Source organism: Helianthus annuus, chromosome 6, assembly GCF_002127325.2.
Source record: "Helianthus annuus cultivar XRQ/B chromosome 6, HanXRQr2.0-SUNRISE, whole genome shotgun sequence".
Taxonomy (NCBI): domain Eukaryota; kingdom Viridiplantae; phylum Streptophyta; class Magnoliopsida; order Asterales; family Asteraceae; genus Helianthus; species Helianthus annuus.
In genome coordinates this window covers 46,401,702-46,408,366 of record NC_035438.2, presented here as the reverse complement: position 1 = coordinate 46,408,366, position 6,665 = coordinate 46,401,702, and the positions used below count along the sequence as shown (strand labels likewise).

At 39.6% G+C, this 6,665-nt stretch overlaps 1 long non-coding RNA gene across 1 annotated transcript; it reads left to right on the top strand.

Annotated features, from left to right (window-relative positions):
* The first annotated feature begins 4,454 nt into the window (after positions 1-4,454).
* On the top strand, positions 4,455-5,588 carry LOC110863959. Its single transcript, XR_002549501.2, has 3 exons — positions 4,455-4,584; positions 5,118-5,171; positions 5,438-5,588. It is a non-coding gene; the product is annotated as an uncharacterized LOC110863959 (long non-coding RNA).
* The last annotated feature ends 1,077 nt before the right edge of the window (positions 5,589-6,665 follow it).

Sequence of the window (6,665 nt, the reverse complement as noted above, 5' to 3'; positions counted from 1 at the left end):
CTCGGCTTCAGCACTATACCGAGAAACCGTGGGTTGTCGTTTGGACGACCACGAAATCAAGTTACAGCCTAGGTACACATAATATCCTGAAGTTGATCTTCGTGAATCAGGGCATCCCCTAGTTGGTGTTTGAGTAAGCCGTTAGAGATAAGGAAGAAGACGAGTGCATCTGCAGGCCATAGTCTAGAGTACCTCGTATGTATCTGAGAATGCGTTTCATGAACGCAAAGTTTGGCTTGTGTGGAGAATGCATAAACAAACATACTTGCTGGACCGCATATGTGATGTCGGATCTAGTGAAGGTGAGGTATTGCATTGTCCCCGCTAGACTACGGTAGACTGTTCCATCCGAAAGAAGGTCACCATCAGTAACACTTAGCTTTGAGGATGTATCGACAGGAGTGGAACATGGTTTGCATGTTGTCATGGACGCCCGCTGAAGTATTTCTTTCGCATACTGCGCTTGTGATAGGAAAAGACCTTGTGTGTTTCGGGTAGCATTAATGCCTAAAAAATAGTGTAGAGTTCAAAGGTCGGTTATGGCGAACTCTCATGAGAGCGTGACAATGATGGTGTGTAGGAACAAGTTGTCCGATGCGGTGATGACGATGTCGTCCACATATAGCAAAAGATAAGTTGCATGATGTTTGCCTCGATAAACAAATAAAGATGAATCACATGCACTGCTTGTAAAGCCTTTGGAAATAATAAAAGTCGAGAACTGATTCATGCCCATGGGGCTTGTTTTAACCCATATAGTGACTTTTTGAGCTTGCATACCATGTTCGGGTAGTCACAATCCACAAAGCCACATGGTTGGTGCATGCAAACCGTTTCTTGTAAGTCACCGTGTAAAAAGGCATTTTTAACATCGAGTTGATGGATTGGCCATTTTCATGAGACTGCAAGCGATAACACTATTCGAATAGTGGTAGGCTTCACTACCGGACTAAACGTCTCTTGATAATCCACCCCAATAGTTTGAGATTTCCCATTCACCACTAGTCGTGCTTTATATATTTCCAAAGAACCATCTGATTTGAACTTATGTCGAGATAGCCACAAACACTGTATAATCAGGCTATACGCCGTGGAACAAATTCCCAATTACCATTAGCATGTAAAGCACTAAATTCGTTTTGCATGGCACATAACCAATTAGGGTCGGAAATGGCTTTAAGGTAGGTGGTAGGTACGAGCGAGATGTGAGCGGAAGTTGTGGTGTGAAGGTTTAATTCTTGTTTAGGAACAGTGATTCCGGATTTTAATCTAGTGGTCATTGGATGTGTATTTTCAGTGGTCGTGTGCTGTGTAGGCATAGTTGTAGTTTGTGAAGGTGATATGGCAGAGTGTTATGTATGGGAGTTGTAAGAAGTTGTCGGAGATGAGGGTGTAGGGACGTGTTGGGCCGAGTGTAGGTGTGAAGAAGAATGGGCCGAGGCAGCATGTTGGGCAGAGGATGGTTGTGGAGATGTGGGGGTGAGCTATTGTCATGAGTCGGTGATGGTGGGTTTGAGATGTTTGTATTGGGCTGAGGTATTGGGTTCGAGAACCATTGGGAATGAACAGTGTCATCATCTAAGAAATTGTAAGTGGGTTTAGGAAGTGGTGTTTGATACGGGAAAGTGTCCTCATCAAATGTGACATGGCGTAATATGAGTATTTTGCCCGTGATCGGGTCAAGACATCGATACTCGTGGTGATTCAGGGGGTAGCCAAGGAAAACGCAAAGAACGGATCAAGGATTTAATTTATGGGGTTGGGTGTCGGATGTGTTAGGATAACAAGTGCAACCGAACACCCTCAAATGGTCGTATATCGGTTCACAACGATATTGGTTCACAATGATAAAGTGTATATGTTGGTGTTTTGAACCCCAACCTTTTTACGGGTAGGATGTTGTGAAGATATGCGCTCGTGTGGAGAGCTTCTACCCAAAATTTGGGCGGAAGGTGAGCATGGAATAAAAGGGCACGGATTATGTCGTTTAGGCCATGAATCATCCGTTCAGCTTTGCCGTTTTAGGACGACGTATGAGGACATGAAAAGCGAAAAACTAAGCCGTGTGTTTCACCGAATTGTTGGAATTGTTTGTTATCAAACTCCCCACCACGGTCACACTGAAAAGTCTTGATGGTGTAATTAAATTGAGTCTGAATTAAATGATGAAATTTAGAAAATGTCTTTCAGACTTGAACTTCAAGGGATAAACCCAAACAAACTAAGTGAAGTTGTCTATCAAAACCATGTAATATTTATAAACCGTGTTACTTAGAATTAGCGACGTCCACAAGTCAAAATGCATTTGGTCAAAAGGAGCATAAGTAACGATTTGGATTCATAAAAAGGAAGTCTTTTACTATTAGAAAGTTGGCATGAATGACAAATACAAGAGTATTTTGTCTTATTACGTGGAATATTAAAAGTACGAAACCAAATGTCTAGAACTGGAGACACTGGAGCACCGGGGTGACCGAGACGGTTATGCCATCTGGGTTCGGTTGTAGAAAGCAAAGCAGAACAAGCGGGCAACAAGGTGATAAAAGTATAGAGGTCGCCTGGGCTGTCATGGCGCGAAATTAGTTATCCCATCTTGAAGTCCTTCACAGAAAAACCAAAAGGATCAAAATCAACTGAGACAAGGTTATCATGGGTAAACTGGCGGACCGACAAAAGGTTCTTTATAATAGACGGTGAATATTGGATCTTTTGCAAAATATAAATTTTGTTTGGTGTTTGATGGAAGCCATGTCTGGTTCCTATTATCGGTAAGCGTTGGCCATTAACCACAAAAATAGTGTTAACAGATGATAATGGTAAAGGAGAAGAGATCTTATTTAGATCTCGGGTTATATGAGAGGGCGCACCTGTATCCATCTACCATTGCGGATCGGGAACATTGAGGTGAACACTAGAGAGAGCTTCACCAAAATCGGTTGGACTCAGTGCATTCACGGGTCTTCCTGGATATATCATATTAGCGGACCCTTGAGGTGGGCCTGGAGGCGGCCCATTACCATGCCAATTCTGCGAGCATCTAGAAGCTGGTCCACTCAGTGACCAATGGGGCGTGCCACTCTGATTGGGGCTATTCTATTGGGCTGAATTATGCGGGCCTTTCCACGAGGGTTGTGGGCTAGGAATTGATGGGTCTGGACATGGGGGTAGGATCCAATGGTTAGAGGATTGATTCTAGGAAGGAGCGACTGGCCACTGTGGAGAATAGGCCCCTCTTTCTCCTTGGTTACGATTTTGATTTCTGCATCTACCATTCCGTCTGCAACCTCTGTCCTGGTATGAATTTGAGTTTTGGCGGCCATCTCCATAACCCTTATTGTACTCTTGTGGAGGTTGAGATCCAGTAAAGGTATTTTCGGGTGCAATGAGAACCGTGTTTTAGGAGGTTCGTCTCACCATTTGCCATTGGTAATCAAGTTGAAGCATACCAATAGCGATGTCCTATGAAGGCGAGTTGTTAGTTATTAGAGAAGACGTGATGTCAAACTCCTGTGGCAAACCGCTAACGAGTTGAGTGACCAGACATGCTTCATCTATTAGATATTAAACTTAATTATCTAGTAGTTTATTAATGTTATGTTTATGTTATAATGTATGTAATTTCAATTAGGTGTGACAACTAGTTGAAACGGTTTGTTGTAACCATGGCACCATTTCATAAACGGTTATTCCCGCCATTGTTTAACCACCAGTATTCAACCGCCAATATGATATGTATATATATATAGTTACTGGCAAACTTTTCCTGTACCAAGACAATTTCGATATTCTCTAAGATTGTCCAACAAACTATTTGTTCTGGTTCATTCCTTTCATACTCTGTGCTGCACTTGATCTTCATACACTATGTAAACAAGTTCGAATGTTATTCAGTCTTCCGCTGAAAAGCAATCTGATTTCCAATAAAGTGGTATCAGAGCCCCGAATAAGAAAGATGGTTTTATGCAATCTACATCAACGATACTGCCATGTGATCACTACACCGATTAAAAGATCGAAAAGCAAAGGAAGGAGTCACACGTTAAACTTTGTTATTACTGTCACAAACCCAGACACCAGATCATTCCATGCAATGTGAAGGAGAACGATGAAGCGACTCAATTAATCCGACAAGCCATAAACACCGGTATTGTATTGCCCCAAATTATAAATCCGTACATTTATGGTTATATAATACGTTACAAGTAAGTAGTAACACTTATAACCTTAGTATATGAATGCTATGATGGAAATAATAAAAATATGACAAGATTATGTTTAGAAACAAGTATTATTAGAATGATGATTAAAATTAGGAACTTTAACTAATGGAAATAAGTTTTTGGTCATTTAAAAATAAGTGTGCATATATGAGGGGTTAAATGTGTAAATCATGAAAGTTAAATTATAAAACAATAAAACACACACCACACACATACTGTGTGTGTGTGTTTGGTGTCGCCCAGGAGAACAAGGAAGGAGGGGAAAACCTTTACCATCTTAAAATCCAGCAATCAAAGGAAAGAATGGAAGATAATCAATTGCATGTCCATCATTTTCTAATCATCTTAACATTCTAAACATAAGGTATGTTGAAATTTGCATTTTGGTGATCAAGGATGAAATGGGTCTCAAGTAAATCCATGAATTTGTATGAAATTGATGAGAATGTGGGTTAGGAGCATCTTATGAAACATGAATTAAACTCAAATTTGATTGAATTGATAAGTGAAAGTGAAAACCCATTTAATATAGGAATGTTATGAGGTGTAATGTGAAATTGGTGTAAATTAGTATAATGATTTTCGTATGATGATGTTCATAATGAGACATTAAGTGAAACTGATTTAAGATGAAGGTTGTATGAAATTTTGAGTAAAATTGATGTTCTTGATGTTATTGACATGAACTAGCTAAGTTATGCAAATAATACTTGTACACTATGCTTAATTAATAATATGCACGCCAAGTGTTCGTTAAAATGCTTGAATGAGATGATCAAATGATTTTACAAAGTTAAATGGTTAGAATTGGGAATTTTGTTGTTTGTTAGTATGAACATGTTAAAAACGGAATGAAAAGAATGACATGAGTTTAAAGTATGTGATTTTGGATTGTAGGAATTAAGGAAGAAAGCTCAAGTCGTTCCGGATCGCAAACAAACAACGACAAAAGTAAGTTCTTTGCTTACAAAATATTATTAGCATGTGTCAATGTAAAAGGTTATTATTTTATACTCGAATCCGTATAATTGTATTGAGTTAATGTAAATCGAAAATATGAGGTGGAAATGGGTCGAATGAGTTAGAAAGGATAATGTGCTAAGTTGAGAAAGTCATGTTCGAATGAAGGTTTAAAAGAATCTTCTTGTAGGCCGACTAGTAATTTGATGTGGTATGAATTATCTAATTCAAATGTCTAATTGATTGGTTGTATGTAGGTAAAGCTACTTGATGGATGGCACTACTTGGTCCGAACACACTTATGATGCACGCTTCCGCGAAGGTCTTAGTTACGGGTCAAACTTTTGTTAAATGATGTCTTTTATTAGTCTTTTGTAAGTAATTTACCCGGTAATTGTAGAATGTTAAACTAGTAGTTAAAGACTATGTAGTTGGTTATGAACTTTTGGGTTGTGGAAATCTTTTGTAATCACTTCGTTAGCTTTAATGATGTAAATACAAAATTTTACTTATGAATTATTCGACCCGTTTAGTACTTTTGTCGAAAAAAGCCCGTTACTGTCTTTTTAAAAAGTTTAGACCTTACAAGTTGGTATCAGAGCCTAGGTTTGAGAATTCGAGCAAGAGATGGTGCTCGGACTCAAACCGAAAGCTCTTGTGAAAGTGTGTTCGTTCCAAAGTGCCACGCAAGTAAGTGATTTAAGGTTTTGAGCTATAACTTTGATGGGAAACGGGAAGGGATTACGGTTAATTTACAAAAATGATTTGGTTGAGATGTTGAGGGATGTTACGGGGGACTTCGGGACTCCGCAGGGCCGTTTCGGGTTGAGAAAGGGCCTGGAAATGAAGATTTTGAGCTGAACAGCGTCAGCAAAACGGAGAGACCGTCGACGACGGCCCCTTGTGGCGTCGGCGACGGCACCCCTTCACCTGACGCCTTAAATTGATGTCTACGGACATAAGGCAGCGACGCAACTTTTTAGGGACCGTCGGCGACGCACCCATGTGCCGTCGGCGACGACACCTCCTTGTCTGATTTTTCTGATTTGCTTGTTTGTTATGCGAGACTCTTTAATTCAGTTCTAGTATTCGTTTAAACGCTAGGAACACCCCAAATTGATTATGAAACTAAAGAATTCCATATAGCTAACATGTTTTAATGATGAATGTGTGAAAGAATGAGAAGTTTTGTACACGAATGGATGAAGTAATTACGCATCTCGAATGTTTGTAAGGAAAGATTGGATGAGTTTATGACTTATGAGAATGAATTATTAAGAGTGATTGATGTATAGAAAGATGGGGAGAATGAATGTAATAATGTTTAAAATTAATACTTAATTGTAGATGGCAAGTGGAGGAAACACGGATACCACAGAACGGATAACTCGAAACGAGTTAAACAAGATAATTTCGGATGAAGTAGTGAAGGCGTTTGATGCAAATGTATCGAAACTAGCGCAAGAAGTGGAGAGCCAAGTGTTG